Source organism: Malus sylvestris, chromosome 8, assembly GCF_916048215.2.
Source record: "Malus sylvestris chromosome 8, drMalSylv7.2, whole genome shotgun sequence".
NCBI lineage: Eukaryota > Viridiplantae > Streptophyta > Magnoliopsida > Rosales > Rosaceae > Malus > Malus sylvestris.
In genome coordinates, this window is record NC_062267.1 from 18,121,955 (window position 1) to 18,141,306 (window position 19,352).

The following is a 19,352-nucleotide window of genomic DNA, read 5'->3' on the forward strand; positions in this document are numbered from 1 at the left end:
AGGAATGTTACTAGACCGTAGTACTAATTAGCTTATGAGCAACATATTTAGTTGTAAATTATTTATGTGGTCCATACAATATGCAGGTTGAATACATATTTTATAATTAAGACAGCAATATTAGCTGTACCAATTAATTAAAGAAGCTATATACATTCATACATGAACATGTACACGGATACGAGGAAAGTTCATGTTTTATTGTCATACTAGTAAGGTAAGATGCTTATATTATCTGATTGCAAATTCAAATCACTATTTGAATTGATTCTCGCTTAAATACATAGTTTAGATTCACAATCTGCTAATATAAATCTAACAATTTAACAATAGACTCACAAGTGGAAGTGGTTAGCTGTAGGCAGCATGCCAACTTGGTGATTTATCATTGTGGATTGGCGATTTTTTTTATCAGTGTGACACATAAAATATCATGTAAGCGCCTAGTCTATAATAACAGAACTATGTAGTCTAAGGGGGTGTAGTCAATTTGGATTTCAGAATATTTTAATGGATATTTGTAAGTAACAAATTTCAAAGGATTTTAATAGATTCTACAATTCTATATGGATTTGGACGGATTATTATGGATTTCAATTACAGATTTATATGGATTTGTATGAATTTCTTTCATAGATTTCTTAGGATTTCCTCCTATAAATTTGTTTCTCAATGCACAATCTGGAAAAAAAAAATATAAAATAAAATAAAATAAAACCCATATATATACTGATATGGAAATATAAACAATCAAATATATCTTTCCCTTTCTCATTTTTGAATTGTGATTTTTTTACAAAAATAATTTTAACTAACCAAAACAAATAGTGCTTCATAAATCATATGTCTCAACAACCAAATTAACCCTTTTCCACAACAATTGATTAGTTCCTAATATATGTTGTTAAGTTAAGTACAACTACCAATATAAATAGTCTGGAAGATGCTTGCACCCTTACACTAGCATGAATTATTCGGAAAAGAACAAAAAGCTTGAATTGTCAATATGAGTAGTAATTTCCAAGAGGTTGATAGCTCAAGTTATCTTTCCACTCGAGGTCTTGAGTTCCTTTTACCCCTCGAAATTTGTTTTGAACCAGAAGGTTTCTAGTTTGGCAATTGAAACAGTCACCCTATAAGAGTTCAATTAACATGGTAAAAAATTAACACCTTTATATAGGATTTACTTTTGAAGCTTTTATCCATTTTCTCCACGTCTTTCTCTGGGACAAAACCCAAACACTTGGCCTACAACCCAACAGAAAAGGAAATCAAGGAGCAACAATCAATTTAATCAATTGAAATTCAAGGAACACTAACACTTCAACCGCCAAGGCACCAACGATTAGAGGAGGAACATAGAAAGAAGAACATGGAGAAGTTAAGGGAGGATATGGAGAAATCCAAGGAGAAACTGTGGTCTTAAGCACTGGTTTGAAAGGACAACTGAGTTTAAGGACAAAGATGAGAGGGGTATGAAGGGTAATCTATGAGTTTCATGTGGGATTTCTAGATGACTAGCATGCATATACAATTCAAAATTTATATACATGAGCAACGGAAGCATGTTATCATATAATATCAAAGCTCTAGTCATGCAAATCCCCTTCAAAGTTCATAGGTTTATATATAATGCATCAAAACATTTTATAGAATCAAGAACAAAGTGAAGGTTAGTCTTATACCTCTTGATCTTGATTTTAGACCAAGCATGGACCACCTTCAAGCTCTTTGCTCCTTGAAATCCTTGATGCTAGCTTCCCTCCTTGCCTCCTCCACTTTGTTAGAATGAGTGCTCCTAGGTTCTCTTTAAGTTTCCAAAGTAGGAAACCTCTAAAGATCCTCACCCACAAATATAGTGAGAAGGATGAAGGAATAACCAAAAGAGTGAAAGATTGTTAGCTAAAACACTCTCTTTGGTGGCCGGCCCTTTGTATAGTTTTTGGAGAGATATTCTTTTCTCTTTTGTTGTTCTAAACACCAAAATAATAACTTAAGGAAAATATCAATATAAAGTCCCTTATATATCAAAGAAAACCTAGCCAACAAATTGACTAAATATCTCACCCAATCCACACCTATATGGCCGGCCTCTTTGTTGTTCTTTTGGGCTTTGGGCTTTTACAATTTCAAGTCATCCAATGCTTGAATAAAAGCCCAATGGGTTTAGGCCCAATGGGCCCAATTAAACCCGAACGTTTCTTTAAGCCCAAAACGATCTTTATCGCTTTTATGATTTCTTTAGACTTTCTAAATTAATCACAACAATTAATTAATCCAATTAATCATTTCCATCATCCATTAGTTACTCACTACAATAGTGTATCGGTGAACAATCTTTTAGGTTCTAATTAGCAAGGCAGTGAGGTGATCGGAACCAATCCAATTAATTCAATCACTTATTGAATTGAAACTTCATTTCAATTCACCATTCTTCTTTGGTGGCTACATTTAATCATCTAGAAGAACTCACAAGCTATGATTGACATCTAACCATATGTCATAGCTACCCAAGCTAATGTAGAAGTTTAATCGAAGAACCTATTCAGTTGGAATTACAATGTAATTCGATCATTCTCTAATACAATACTCTCAATCACATCATTAGGATATGGATATTATGTCAAACCCCTAATGTGATTATTCCTTCATATATGATTCATTTGAGTCGTATAGGAACGCTTTCCTTTTAATACGCTCGATACTTCGGCCGAAGATTCCTGAATCATATCTTAGAGTATTCTTCCTCTCATATCGAGGATTAGAGATTCCTTGTTGCACATACACTTGCCTTCATGACTAAGTGGCTCAACCCCAATCATGCCGTGGACACCCTCGAATGGGGAGACTTTGACATAATCAAAGATTAAGTACTTAACCACAAGACAACGACGATGCCTCAGGTCTAAGGATTACTTACATTATTCCAACCATTAGAGTTACTTGCTTGACATGTGAGTAGACCTCCATGCAAGTACTCTCGTTCGATTGTGTTCAGTGAACTCATTCCCCTAATGAGCACCTACATACTTGTCTTAGTGTCACAACACGAATGGGATGAGACTTTCCATCCTTCCATTTGAAGCAGACATAGTATGTACTGGTCTAAGCATTGTCAGTTTCCCTCCGACAATCCAATGACCAGGAACCTTTTGGACATCTGGTTATATGAAGAAGGTCTCTGTAGTCTAACATCATTAGATTACTTCTTCAATCGATCCATTGTCCATGGATACACTATTAAGGACATATTTCGTTTATTGAGATAGTCCTAATTCGTGTCTTTGCCTTTGATGTATAAGATTCATCCATACATTCATTTATTTGTCCTGAAAGATTTCTTCCAAAGATTGACTTTCAGGGCATATTTCCAACAATCTCCCACTTGCACTAAAGTCAATCACTAGTGTATCTTATACATCTTGTCGAGAGAGTTTATGCTCATAGGTTAACTTGGTTATGTATTAATCTCTTTTCATTTAAAAGGGATTTACTTATCAAATGTTTCCAAAACATTTGATGATGTCTCTTTGTTGTGTTCGAATACTTTGATGAGACCTTGATTCCATGGCTTGAGCTATCGCCCCATTACGTCGTAGTACCCTACTAACGACCTTATGGTTTGGATTCAATCATTGGTTCTAAAAGAACCCCTTCCATTCAAAACACTCTTTTGAAGCAGTTTCTAAAACTATATATCAACATATATTTCGTTTGTATACTTTATACAAACGTTGCTCCAAGCTAGAGACCATTGTAGTACAATACTTACAATTCATTTATATGATTAGTACTTCATCCATTATGAAGTTCCATTTGTTAAAATGGCTTATTTTTCACTTTGGTTAACAACCTAAGTGAATGCACGCTTCCAGAGTCCCACTCTGATGTTTCTTTCTTAAAGGCAATAATACTCTATCAGTTGCTTTGGTTCTGATCCTGGGACATAGTAATATCTTAAAGTGACAACCCATGTGGATCTTCACCTTTGGATATCTACTTCACAAGTCCATACATGTGTCCCTTTTGTGATTTTATGACACATTCATTATAAGGGTTATGAAAGTGATTTCCTATCACATAGGAAAATGCTTTCTTAAATCTACAACATTTGAGATTTATTTCCCATATAACATTATTGAGATAGTCTTGCTATATCAATAAGTCCAATTTCAAGTCTATACTTCAAAATTGACCGTGTCATATATTGTCATTTTTCGAGTAACATCTATGTTTTATTAAGTCTATCAAATAGACTTTATTCACATCTTGTTGCTCAAATTATGACATCACTCCCACTGGCCTTGTTGTAACTTAGCATTCATTCAAAAATAACAATTATATTTTCTTGATTTGAATGCATATTGCTCCCACTAACTTAAATGAATCATACACAAAAGAATTCCTTCTCAAGTAATTCCATGAAATGTGTATGACTTGCTTTATCAAGTCAATCCATTTAAATTATATGGTGTCATACACCATACTTCAAGTTTTAGTCATACTAAGACCTTTAATGTAGTCATATAAGAATTATCCAAGTCTTTAGTGAAGCATGGCTCCTAGAAACTCAACCATTCCTTCTAGGTGGTTGATATAATTCTTTATCAAAACTACATAGAGCAATATCGTTACATGAGATGTTGAATTTGGATTGTCTTATTGTTAAACCATATGTTGTGACTCATTTTGAAATTTATTCCCTTTTGTTTCATCAACTTGTCCATATGCATTGTTTATTAGCTTGTTCTCATAAAAGAGAATGATGGACAACTCCCAACATATAACCATTTTATGTTAGGTTGACGAAACCAACATTCAAAGACTATTCTTTAAATGTCTCACAACATAGAATTTTAACGTTTGAAGAGCTTGAGTCCTTTTAACAATTAAAATTACAAACTCTTAATAATAGTCAAGTACTATTATTCTTTAGACAACTATAAACCAATCCCATTCAAGTTTATATCCATTTTCACACCTCCCACTATTTCTCATGACTTTAATGAGAAATCATTTCATACATCCAAAATGTATAAAAGTGGATTATATTGGAAGAAGACATTGTGTAGTAGCTTTAAAACATTTCAAGCTTATTTGTTTCAATCTTCACTAAGTTAATGTCTTGTTATTTAAGTGACTAAAGTCTTTAAACAATTTATAGATTTAGACACTTCTTTCTTGGTTTAGTCACTAACACAATTGACATTTTAAAACAATTTTAAGAATGCCCAATTAATTGTTCAAAACTACTAATTGAATCAAGAGTGATCTTGATCATTGTGTTTCAAGTGATAACCATATAAGAAACAATTTTCTTATTACTTATATCATTATAATGTGATCTTCCTTTTCTTCAAGAAAGGATTCTCTAGACTGTTGTCAATTCATATAGAACTCATAAGTAGACAAATGGAACCGAATCTAAAGATTCATTGTATCCTTTTATGTCCTACATGTGAGATCTATCCTTAATTGATAAATCTAAAGTTTGGTTATCACATTACAATAAGTGATATAACTCTTGTATCTCATCTAGGATACAACAAGACAATTTTCAATTCATAACACTACTTTAAGGAAAAAGGCATATTTCACATTACATTAATATGATAGTTCAAACATTCATAATGTTTAATACAAAAAGTATTAGCTCTATACATTTAGAGACTAATAGAAATACCTTTATACATTTAGACATTAATAGTGGTCATCCATCATATGAAGCCACATAATAAGTTCTTATCATAATAAGAAAGTTTAAAGACAATCTTTAATGCCTAACAAACTTCCTAAGTAGTGAGCAAAAACATAGTGGCTGAACCCTTCACCATATTTTCTTTGCTTGTTCTTCTTCTACTTAGCTTCTCCACCTATATACAATTATACAAGTGATTAGCCCTTTATATCAAATATAAATATTTAGAAGATCTAACATTTAGAATTGAAGATAAGGACATAAACCATACCTTGTGGCTTGTCCTTAAGGCTTGCAAGGTATAACCTGCAATTCCTCCTCCAATGCCCCTCCTTTCCACAGTGGTGGCAAGTCCCTTTGGGCTCTTTTGCCTTCTTTTTCTTCACTCCTCCTTTCGGTTTAGGAGTGGGTGACTTCTTCTCCTTCCCTTTGCCTTTGCCTTGCGGCATGGCCTTGGAAGAGGATGGCTTGTTGTAGGCTACTGCAACAGTCCCTACACCGCTCTCTTTCTTCATAGTCTTCTCAGCAGTTACTAACATGTTTAGTAACTCAGAGAGAGTACTATCCATCTTATTCATATTGTAGTTCATTACGAACTGCGCAAATGAATCAGAAAGAGAAGCCAATATGAAGTCCTGGGCCAATTCCCCGTCAAGTGGAGTACCAAGGTTCTCCAATTGTTCAATGAATCCTATCATCTTCAGTACATGTTGGTGTACTGGAGCCCCCTTGACCATCTTGGTCTTTACAAGTTCACAAACAGTGCTAAAGCGACGGTTGCGCGTCCCTTCGCCATATAACTCCGTAAGATGGAGTATTATGGAAAATGCACTATCCATGCCCTCGTGCTGTCTCTGTAGCTCCTCATTCATGGAAGCCAACAGATAGCACTTGGCTTGTAAATCATCCTCAACGTGCTTGTCACACTTAGCACGTTCATCCTCAGTAGCCTCAGGGCCAAGAGGTATGTTAGGTGGAGGCTTATCTAGTACGTAAACAATCTTCTCCAATGTTAGGAGAATCTTGACATTACGATACCATGATGGGAAATTGTGCCCCTCTAGGCAATGTTTGTCGAGTATTTTCGCGAGTGTGCTTCCAACCATATCTATATACATAAACAAATAAAATAATCAGATTGATTGTTGATTAAGTCAAACGATTCGGGTCTTTAAACCGAATGACACCACCCACCATTTTTGGCAAATTCCATATCCCCCATAATGGAATCCGGGAGATTTCAAAGAAAGCTCCTAGCGGGTTATGGGAGACTCACTATTACCAAGCCCACCTCACGATTATACGATGTCGGCTAGCAACAATAATAATGAGAGAGTACGCTTACTCATTTGCAACACCTCTTGCAATTACCCATCTTTTTGGCCTCTAGAAAACAATGCCTCATGATTATACAATGTTGGCATCATTTCTCTTAGTTAAGTTCTTTCCCACCATGCTGGTTTAGATAGGGGTTCAAGCATGACCTCACGATTATACGATGTTGGCCACACTCGTTGCCTACCTTAACCTCATCAAATGTTTTAAATAAGCTCCTCCTGAATATAAGCATGCACTTTGTCACTTCCCCATTATAGGGTAAAGGCGGTGTACAAGTCATAAACGCTTGGAGCCTACCACGGTGGAAGGCCACGAAAAAGTGTTCAAAGCACTCTTACGTTTTCAACTTAATATTGAGTGGTTGAGGGATTTTAAGGTCTCATCAATTTTATTTATTTAATCACAATCAAATAAATAATGTCCTATTTACAACTACTAGTCCAAAGTTAATGAAATTAGTAGCATATGATATCCCCACTATTCGTTTTCATAAAACAAATCAATATCAAAACATTTTTCAAAATATTGGAGATATATGTAACTACTAATTGTATTCATTATAGTTTAGTAGCGTATGATACTCCCACTATTTGTTTTGAGAAAAACAAATCAATATCAAAACATTTTTCAAAATATTGGAAGTAACTACTACTACTAAGGTTTTTGCATTCCTTTGAAATTGGACTTTATAGTTATCTTAGGCTCTTGGATGACCATGGACTTATAAGGTTATTGCAACAACGAGCCATCATTGTTGAATATAAACTCGGGGAGGTTGTGTCAATTTAATTACGTGCTTATCAATCCAATTAAAACCATTTTCATTGATCCATTAGAAATGAAAGACAATCATTCATTGCTAATTGGGGCATTGGACCCTTTTAATCTTTAATCTCATGTCAAAACCCTCTTTTAGTTATGTCTCCTTACCAATAGTTAAAGAAACTCTAGTCTAACACTAGAGGAAATCAACTAACGAATAGAGATTAAGAAGTAATAAGAATTACAAACCGATTTGTACAAATTCCTACAAATTACATATACTAAAAGGGGAGAGATAGATTAACGTCAAACGTGACAAGGTCCAATTAAATAGTAATTAAAACACATTCCCAAGGTTCAAACAATTTGATTTTAGCGCCTTATCTCATAGCTCAATTATCGTTTAAGGCATAAGTCCAAAGTCATCCATTTTACAATTACTTAAACACATTTAAATAATCATAATGGAATGCAACATAAACATTTAGATTTAGTGTATATGGGCATAATATAATTATGAGTTTAAACAACTAACAAAATTAAAATCAAATATTTTAACTTTCTAGTTAGTAGGGGCCTTTTTGCAAATATGAAAAAGTTAGGGGTCAAACCGTAAATACTCAAAAGTATAAAATATCTTTTCCAAATTACAAAATACCCCACAAGTGGGTATACAACTAGGGGAGGCCGGCCCTTGAATTGGGGAAGGATAGAAAGTCTTACTTATCTTCCCTTAAAACATGTAAAGTAGAAAAATCATAATTTTTACTTGTCACTTGGTTTTGGTTTAAATGATTTTATTTCAAAAGGTGATGGAAATCTCTTAGATAAGCTTATGGTTTTATAAGTTTTAATATGATTATGGATGGTAAGAACATCATCCAAAACCATAAAACTTTGCATGAAAACCAAATAAAACACTTTCACCCAAAACCAAACCATGAACACCAAGAACAAAACCATGAACATATTTTCGAGATTTGTGTATTCTTGGTGATTTTTCAAACCCAAAAACAAAAGTGACAAGGTTTCTACTTTCTAGCTTTGAAATGATGTGTGAGTGTCTTACAATAAAACACAAACACATGCTCAAAAATTCCCCAAAAACGTGCCAACCACAAAGAACAAAATCCCAAAATTTGTTCATGACTAATTCTTCATTTCATGCATACAAAACAACTTTTACATGCATATCTTTTTCAACTCTTGATTTACATTTTTCAACCATTGAAAAACAAAAGATAAACATACTTTTAAATGAAGAAATCATATATCAAAACTCATCTTTCATTCATGCATACAAAACAACTTTTGCATACATATCTTTCTCAACTTTTGATTAACATTTTTCAACTTTTGAAAAACAAAAGATAAACATACTTTGAATGAAACAATAATATGTCATACATAACATTAATACCCATATGCATAAAATCCAAAAGGACACATTATACATAAACCTTTGGCTCTGATACCAATTGAAGGGTAATCTATGAGTTTCATGTGGGATTTCTAGATGACTAGCATGCATATACAATTCAAAATTTATATACATGAGCAATGGAAGCATGTTATCATATAATATCAAAGCTCTAGTCATGCAAATCCCCTTCAAAGTTCATAGGTTTATATATAATGCATCAAAACATTTTATAGAATCAAGAACAAAGTGAAGGTTAGTCTTATACCTCTTGATCTTGATTTTAGACCAAGCATGGACCACCTTCAAGCTCTTTGCTCCTTGAAATCCTTGATGCTAGCTTCCCTCCTTGCCTCCTCCACTTTGTTAGAATGAGTGCTCCTAGGTTCTCTTTAAGTTTCCAAAGTAGGAAACCTCTAAAGATCCTCACCCACAAATATAGTGAGAAGGATGAAGGAATAACCAAAAGAGTGAAAGATTGTTAGCTAAAACACTCTCTTTGGTGGCCGGCCCTTTGTATAGTTTTTGGAGAGATATTCTTTTCTCTTTTGTTGTTCTAAACACCAAAATAATAACTTAAGGAAAATATCAATATAAAGTCCCTTATATATCAAAGAAAACCTAGCCAACAAATTGACTAAATATCTCACCCAATCCACACCTATATGGCCGGCCTCTTTGTTGTTCTTTTGGGCTTTGGGCTTTTACAATTTCAAGTCATCCAATGCTTGAATAAAAGCCCAATGGGTTTAGGCCCAATGGGCCCAATTAAACCCGAACGTTTCTTTAAGCCCAAAACGATCTTTATCGCTTTTATGATTTCTTTAGACTTTCTAAATTAATCACAACAATTAATTAATCCAATTAATCATTTCCATCATCCATTAGTTACTCACTACAATAGTGTATCGGTGAACAATCTTTTAGGTTCTAATTAGCAAGGCAGTGAGGTGATCGGAACCAATCCAATTAATTCAATCACTTATTGAATTGAAACTTCATTTCAATTCACCATTCTTCTTTGGTGGCTACATTTAATCATCTAGAAGAACTCACAAGCTATGATTGACATCTAACCATATGTCATAGCTACCCAAGCTAATGTAGAAGTTTAATCGAAGAACCTATTCAGTTGGAATTACAATGTAATTCGATCCTTCTCTAATACAATACTCTCAATCACATCATTAGGATATGGATATTATGTCAAACCCCTAATGTGATTATTCCTTCATATATGATTCATTTGAGTCGTATAGGAACGCTTTCCTTTTAATACGCTCGATACTTCGGCCGAAGATTCCTGAATCATATCTTAGAGTATTCTTCCTCTCATATCGAGGATTAGAGATTCCTTGTTGCACATACACTTGCCTTCATGACTAAGTGGCTCAACCCCAATCATGCCGTGGACACCCTCGAATGGGGAGACTTTGACATAATCAAAGATTAAGTACTTAACCACAAGACAACGACGATGCCTCAGGTCTAAGGATTACTTACATTATTCCAACCATTAGAGTTACTTGCTTGACATGTGAGTAGACCTCCATGCAAGTACTCTCGTTCGATTGTGTTCAGTGAACTCATTCCCCTAATGAGCACCTACATACTTGTCTTAGTGTCACAACACGAATGGGATGAGACTTTCCATCCTTCCATTTGAAGCAGACATAGTATGTACTGGTCTAAGCATTGTCAGTTTCCCTCCGACAATCCAATGACCAGGAACCTTTTGGACATCTGGTTATATGAAGAAGGTCTCTGTAGTCTAACATCATTAGATTACTTCTTCAATCGATCCATTGTCCATGGATACACTATTAAGGACATATTTCGTTTATTGAGATAGTCCTAATTCGTGTCTTTGCCTTTGATGTATAAGATTCATCCATACATTCATTTATTTGTCCTGAAAGATTTCTTCCAAAGATTGACTTTCAGGGCATATTTCCAACAGGGTAAACCAATGATGGATGAGGGTGAAGAAGATGAAGTCGAAGAGAACGACGAGATATGTTCCAAAGATGAGGAAGGTATAAATGAACATGAAGACGAAGAGGTTGACAAATTTTGTGGTCTGGCCTGAACACAAATCAGAAAGGGGAGGTTTGAATGTATTTTTTGGATTATTTATACCACCCACCCTTAAATCCATCAAAATCCCTTATCCACTAAAAATCCTAGTAAATCTTTAATATTCACAATATAGATGTATCTGGGATTGAATTGCTTGACTTCAATCTCATGATGCTTTGTTGATGTGATGTAAATCGCAATATGCTTGGCGTTGATGTATAACATGTCTTGGTCTAGTCGATACATGCAACATAGTATTTTGATCGTCGTTGGGACTCAACGATGAATGAAAACCCACAAGTACTTTGAATACGCTTAACAAGGCTCTCACCATGTCACATGTGGCGTAGTGAAGTATGGTGAGTCTTGGAAGGATTCAAAGATTTGGCAACTACGGTACATATCATAAACCTCTAAGATATATATTGGTAATGGTAAAGACATAATCATTTGGGAATGTGCTGGTTTGACAAGTAACATGCGTCAACCTAATAAATAAGGCATGCATCATTATGATGATCAAGGAGTTGGATCCACTCGGGATGCGTAGGGATAAGTCAAAATATGTAGTGCCTTCAGAGTTAAAGAAAAACGTATTTAATACCAATTTTGGGGCTGCGTGTAGGCATAGTGCTGCATCTGTACCAATAAATCAACAACGAATGAGATGTCATGTCTAATGTAATGAGTTAAGTACAACAAAGTGCAAAGTTGAACTTAGATATGAAATTTGGGTTCCAAAACCTCTTCAAGGGTCTTATTTGCATCTAGCATATGGGTGATCATGGTATACTCAAAATGTCACATCTTCATGGTGTAGTTCGACTGGTGAACCAACATACCATTAAAAAAAATACTTGAACTTCAAGTTAAGGCATAAACAAGTTTTCCCAAGCTCATTCTCTCAAATTCTGTCTTCAAGTGTGAGGCAGTTTTCTCAAGCTCTTCTAGAGTCGTAGTAAGATTCATGTCATCAACATAAACTACAACTCTAGCAATTCAAAATATGGCTTCTTAATTTAACACACAAAGGCATAATTTATTCATATTCCTGACTGATCAAATAATCGCTTAGACAAGTGAAGAAAAGTGGCTTTTCAGATATTAACCTCCGTGCTCCGGTGAAGAAAAGTGCTTTTGAAGTCCATGAAAGTACAGAACAGTCAAACCCTGACCATTATGTGGTATGAGGAGGTTAGATATACGTAGCCTCGGGGAACGGAGCTGGTTTTGATAAATGCAGCGACCGCGAGTACTGGAAGAAACAAGAAACCTAGAATTTCAGCGACAGAGAGGCACTGTGATTTCTACTTAGAGAAAAAAACATCACTTCTCACCCAGCAGTAGTCATCGACAATGGAAGTGGGAAATTATGCTCTAACATGTGAAAAGCCACAAACAAAAAAGGGCGTCGACCACTAGAAGAAGATAAAGAACTTTGTTATTAAGCAAAACGGCTTTTGTTGACCACCAAAGAAGATGCCCATTCTAAAACGATAAGTTTCTTATAATAATTCTATCATTATTCTGTCTGCCATCTGCCAAAAGAAAAAAAAAAAAAAAGCTTTGCTTTTTCTTTATCTACCATCTGCCAAAAGAAAAAGCGAAGGAGGGAAAAACGACGGCAGCGTGCGTATGTTAGAGAGTAAAATAGGTAGCAATAGAACCATGAAATAGAGGAAGACTTGGGGGACTATCAAAGTATGAGAAACCATGTCTGCTGACCAAACCTGCCTCCACATGAAGGTTTCCTCCAACAGCTAGAACGCTAAGGTTGATGTGAAGGGAGAAATTTCGCTGTTGCCATGTCCCAGCAGCTTTTTTGAATGATGTGATTTACTTTTTTATCTTTTGGATACATCTGTATAACCCCACCAGAGGGTAATCATAAATAAAGAAAGAAGGCAGCATGCCAAAAAAAAAGGGGCAAAATGTCGGCAAGCCCAAAATAGTGGGCTGGAATGTTATGTGGAGGGCGAAGGCCAATATGCCCAAAAGAGCCCGGCCCTATGGCTTCAAACTCCAACCTCCATCCCTCCATTTAAGGTTCACCCTCTATTATCACCAACCAGGTGATCAAAAGTACGTTCAATACTCTAAAATTATTCGGTAGCCTGTCACTATTATCACCAACTAGGTGATCAAAAGTACGTCCAGTACTCCAAAATTATTCGGCAACCTGCCGCTATTATCACCAACTAGGTGATCAAAAGTACGTACAGTACTCCAAAATTATTCGGCAGCCTACTGCTATTATCACCAACCACATGATCAAAAGTACAACCCGTCCTCCTAAAAATCATACATGAGCATCACTCATGCCAATCACCATCATACATGAGCATCACTCATGTCAATCATACATAAACATTCATGAGCATCACTCATGTCAATCATACATAAATATTCATGAGCATCACTCATGTCAACATTCATGAGCATCACTCATGTCAACATTCATGAGCATCACTCATGTCAACATCCATGAGCATCACTCATGTCAATCAGCATAAACATTCATGAGCATCACTTATGTCAATCAGCTTCGAAAGCTTCATTTACAGAGCTCTAGCTTCGAAAGCTTCATTTATAGAGCTCCAGCTTCAAAAGCTTCATTTACAAAGCTCCAGCTTCGAAAGCTTCAATTACAAAAGCTCAAGCTTCAAAGCTTCACCTACAAAGCTTCAGTGCATGGTATACAAAGACTGCATCCGAACAACCGCCACTTCGGCCTATACATGGATTGAATTTGAAGTCTCCAGCCAACAAACTCTATTGACTGAAGACTTGGGGGACTACACTATGTACCATATATTGGGCTTCTGCAACTGGGCCTCATGAAAAATACTTGGGGGACTTAGCCCATTATTTATGTACTGAGGAGCGAACCCTTATTCTATAAAAGGGACTCCCTCACTTTCATTAGAGAGTACCCATTATTCATGTATTGAGGAGCAAACCCTTATTTTATAAAAGGGACTCCCTCACCTTCATTAGAGAGCACCCATTATTCATGTATTGAGGAGCGAACCCTTATTTTATAAAAGGGACTCCCTCACCTTCATTAAAGAAAGACTTCTAGCCCATCACTTATGTGTTGAGGAGCGAGCGAGCCCTTATTCTATAAAAGGGACTCCCTCACCATCATTAGAGAGCATCGCCGCCTACTAAGCAACCGCATCACCGCGAGCATCACTCCTAACCCATCACTTATGTATTAAGGAGCGAGCCTTTATTCTATAAAAGGGACTCCCTCACCATCATCAGAGAGCATCGCCGCCTATTGAGCAACCGCCTTGCCGCGAGCATCAACTTTAGCCCATCATTTATGTATTAAAGAGCGAGCCTTATTCTATAAAAGGGACTACCTCACCTTTAACGCCACAAGCCGAGCCAACCAAGGCAACATAAGCCACAAGCCGAACAGCCTCGCAACATGTGTTACTTCTAGTTGAGCATCATTTTACATTGAGCACCGCTTCATATCGAGCATCAGTTCTAGACGACATCTAGTTACTTTGGCCCACACATAGACTAAATTTCAAGTCTCTAGGCAAAAGACTCTTTTGACGGAAGACTTGGGGGACTACTGTTTGTACCACATTTAGGGCCACCGTATTTAGACCTCGTATAAATACTCAGGAGACTCAAATGTAATTATGTAATAAATGAAGGGGCAAATATGTAATAAGTGAGGAGCCCTTATTCCCTTATTCTATAAAAGGACTCTTTACTCTCTTCATTATGAGAGGTCAAGGTTTAGGCCATGGGAAGAGAGAAAACATCTTAGAGAGGGCAAACACAGAAAATAGGCTAGAGAACACACTACCTCTAGCCTTCTTGTATATGAAGGAAGAATTTTGTCCTAGCTAAGAACAAGTAAGAACATTCGAATACATATGCAAACTATTAACACATTAAAGTAGGCATGCATTCAAAAACAATTCATAAAACCCATGACTTTCAAAGCCTAGTATATGGTGAACCAATAAACTCTTTAACAAACTTAAAGAGAAGAACAGATTTAGAGATTCTTTACCCTTGAAGCTCATCCTTGATTACACAAGGGAATCACCTAAGTGGAGGGCCTTCAAGTCACCTCCTTGCTCCTTGGATCTTCCTTTGAGGATATGAGGATAGAATCTCCAAAACACCAAAACCTTGATGTCTCTAAGTCTCCACACCAAGGATGTAGTGTGAAGATGAAATGGATGACTTAGAGAAGATTAGATTGCTAGCTAAAATTCCTCTAAGTGGCCGGCCTCTATAGATAAAAGGAGAGAAAATGTTTCACCTCCTTTCCATCAAGAAAACCCTAATGAACATAAAGCTATAAAGTTGCTTTTAGACTTCATCACAAGTGAGTGGCGAACTTGTAATTAATCCAAGTTTGCATCCCCTCACCCTATGGCCGGCCTTACCTTGTTATTGGGCTAATTTGCCCATTTTGTTTTAGTTGTCATACAACTTAAACATAATGGGCCTTGTGGACCAAAACGCTTTTGGGCCCCGAAGCCCAAAACCAACTTAAAAGCCTAATACGAACATTTCGTATAATTAATTAACTAATTAATTAATCTTGACCATTTTTCAATTAAACAATTTAATTGCATATCCATCTCATTTATTTCTTCACTTTAATCCTTTCTCGGTGTACGATCCATTAGGTTCCAATTAGCGAGGTAGTGGGCGATTGTTACTCTTAACGATCGATTGTGAATTGAAACTATTTCAATTCTCCATTTGATTAGTGTTTGCTAATCTTCAAGGCTTCCACAAACCATGAGTGACACCTAGCAGCATGTCATGGTTACCCAAGCTAAGTAGAAGTGGTTGGAGAACCTATCCAGTTACAACTACAATGCAATACGGTCCTTCTCTAATATAATACTCTTAATCACATTGTTTGAGTGATAGTTTGTTTCATGTCTACTATCCAATGTGATACTTCTCCATATGATTCTGTTGAATATGATTTGGAACAAACTTCCTAAGTCATATTCATATGCTTTGGCCAAAGACTCTCGAATCATATCTTAGAATATTCTCCTTCCACCATGGAAGGTTAGAGATCCCTTGTTGCGCATTCATATGCCTACATGACTAGATAGCTTGACCCCAACAATGCCGTGGACACTCTCAATGGAATGCCTTTGACATGATCAAAGATCAAGGACCTAACCATTAGACATCTATGATGCCTCAGGTCAAAGGACTTCTTTGCATATTGCAACTATCGAGTTCTTACATGACATGTACGTTCGAACTCTCTTTTGATCGTTGTTCAGTGTACTCGATCACTCTTTCGAGCACCTATGTGTTTGATTTAGTGTCCAACACTAAATGACTTGAGACTAGTCATACTCACGCTTGAGTCAACATAACACATACTAACCTTAGCGGATTGTCAATGCCCAATTGGCAATCCTATGGCTAGGAACGTTTTAGGAATGAACATAAGAGAAAGGTCTCGATAATCTAACTTACTTAAATCACTTATCTCTTAGATCAAATACATTCCTTGGATTCCCTTATTGCTTAAACATATGATACAATAAATAGTGATTAACAATAAGCTTTGCCCTTCATTAAACATATAAACGTTTAATACAATAAGTATTCCAAAAGCTATTACATCAAATGAGTGGCTTTGTGGGCATACTTCCAACAGTATATTCACCATTCAGAGTGAAACAATATCAACATTAGTGTGGACGTAGCCCAAACATTGGGGTGAACCACGATACATCTTATGTTCTTTACTTTCTTGCAGATTCACGGTCGGATTTACGTTCCAAGACCCCTCCGGTTTTATGCATCAACATAGTCAATCACAAGTGTTTGAGAAAATCCTTGAGCCATAAAGCGTGCATCATATCACACTATTTCCTTCATCTCATTACGCTTCATTTCCTATGTGTAACACAACAGCATGCACTTTGGTAGATTAAACCTGGATTGTAATTTCAATTGTCTAATAAATTCTACGTTGTCATTGATCAACGAAACATGATTTGATATCGTTGCTTTTCATTTATGTCAGTAGCTACCATATAAGTGAAACATCATCGGTAATAATCTCATTCCAATTCCATATCTCACCTAAACTAATATACTAGACCAAAAATTTCAAGTCTTGGGAGTAATTTGGATTAAACTCATGAGATAGAAATGATTGAGACAGTGATCCAGTATAGATTTACTTCATTTCATGTACTTCCTGTTTTGAGGAAGTGAGCCCAACCAATTGAGTTATCTATCACACTTCAAGCCAAAGACAGATTGATTGGTTAGTTGCCAGTATACAAGGCCTTCCAAAAGGGGCGACCAACTATCCTTCAGGGGTGGCACGCCCTTCGGGGATGTTGACCCGATGTTTGTTAGGTACGTCTATCCTTGCATGTGTGTTTGCAGGTGGTATATGGTCTCGTCATATTACCTAGATCAAAGGAATGCATATCGAGCAACATTATGAAAATTAGAATACATCGCACTTGCTTATCATACTTGTGCAGTACGAGGATTGAGATGAGATATATTGGGCAACGTCCATAAAAATTCGCTCCATTTTCAAGAACATTGACATTTTTATCTCCCTCTAACGATAGGAAGACTATCTCATTAACATGCCGATCCGTAAAATGAGCAGTAAATAGATTGCTTGCAAGGGTTCTAAAGAGCTAGTACGGCGGAGAATCATGATTGACAAAGATTCACATCCTTTTATAAGGATCCATATTGGTATGTTGCGACAACGCAATTTAGCATATAAACTGCTTCATAAACTCTAAAATCTGCCCTATTTGCTTCTTTACTTCACTTATCTCCTTGGCTTAATTTTGTTGTCCCTGCGTTAATGAAGTTAGTAATTGAAGAAGTGTATCATTGTCCAAGGACGAACCTGAATTTGTTTGGGCAGATTGTGGTGGAGGTTGTGGTGGTGCGTATGGCCTTTGATATATCCCAAGGGGTGGCTGTTGAAATCCTCCTTGTTGTTGAGATTGTTGAGGTTCCCTCCACTTGAAGTTTGGATGATCTCTCCAGCCCAGATTAGAAGTGTTGGAGTACGGGTCATTTCGTGGTTGATTTTGGCCTTGATAGCTCACGGCATGGGCAGTTTCCCATCATCTATTCTTAATCAATTGAGGGCATTGATCATTGCGATGCCTCTGCATTGAGCACACTTCACATATGGCCGCACTTTGCACTTTGGATCCATCGACAACCTTTGACAAAAGAGCAGTGAGGTTAGCCATTTGAGATTAAAGTTTGAAAATTGCACTTACCTCATTGACATGTTGCTGTCATAGGGGCTCCCTTTGTCCAACTCCTTCATATTGTTGTGCATTCAAGGCTTGGTTGGCAATTAAGATCTTTACAGCCACCGGTGTTTTATCAACCAAAGCACCTCCCGCTGAAGCATCAAGCATTTGTCTCTCAATTGGAAGAAGTCATTTTTTCAGAAATATTGAATTAGAAGCTCTTCATTCATCTGGTGTTGTGGGCATGATGCAACTAACATCTTGAAATGCTCATAATATGCTGGAAACGATTCTCCTTGGTTTTGTTGAATGCCACTAATTTTCTTCCTAAAGAATGATTCTTGAAGTTGGGAAGAATTTCTCCAATAACGCTCTTTTCATGCTTTCCTAATAAGTGACGGTTCCAGGTGCTAATTCGTAGAGCCAATCTTTAGCCTTGTCCATAAGAGAGAATGGAAAGGCTTTCATCTTCAAAATATTCCCATCCACGTTGATAGGTGTCATACTTGAGCATAGTACTTCAAATTCCTTCAAATGCTTGTTTGGATCTTCCATGGACAGCCCATGGTATTTGGGAATATGATGCAGCAAGCTTGACTTCAACTCGAACTCATCAGTCTTGCCTTGGGCTGCTAGAGGGTAATGAATGCATAAGGGCACGGCATTGTCCAATCCTGAGGCAGAGAGTTCCTTGATTGTTTGATTATCCACAACCATGGCTAGTTCATATTCTTCTTCTTCTTCAATTTCAGAATCAGAGCATAGAACTAGGTGGATTAGGTTCTAGCTGCTT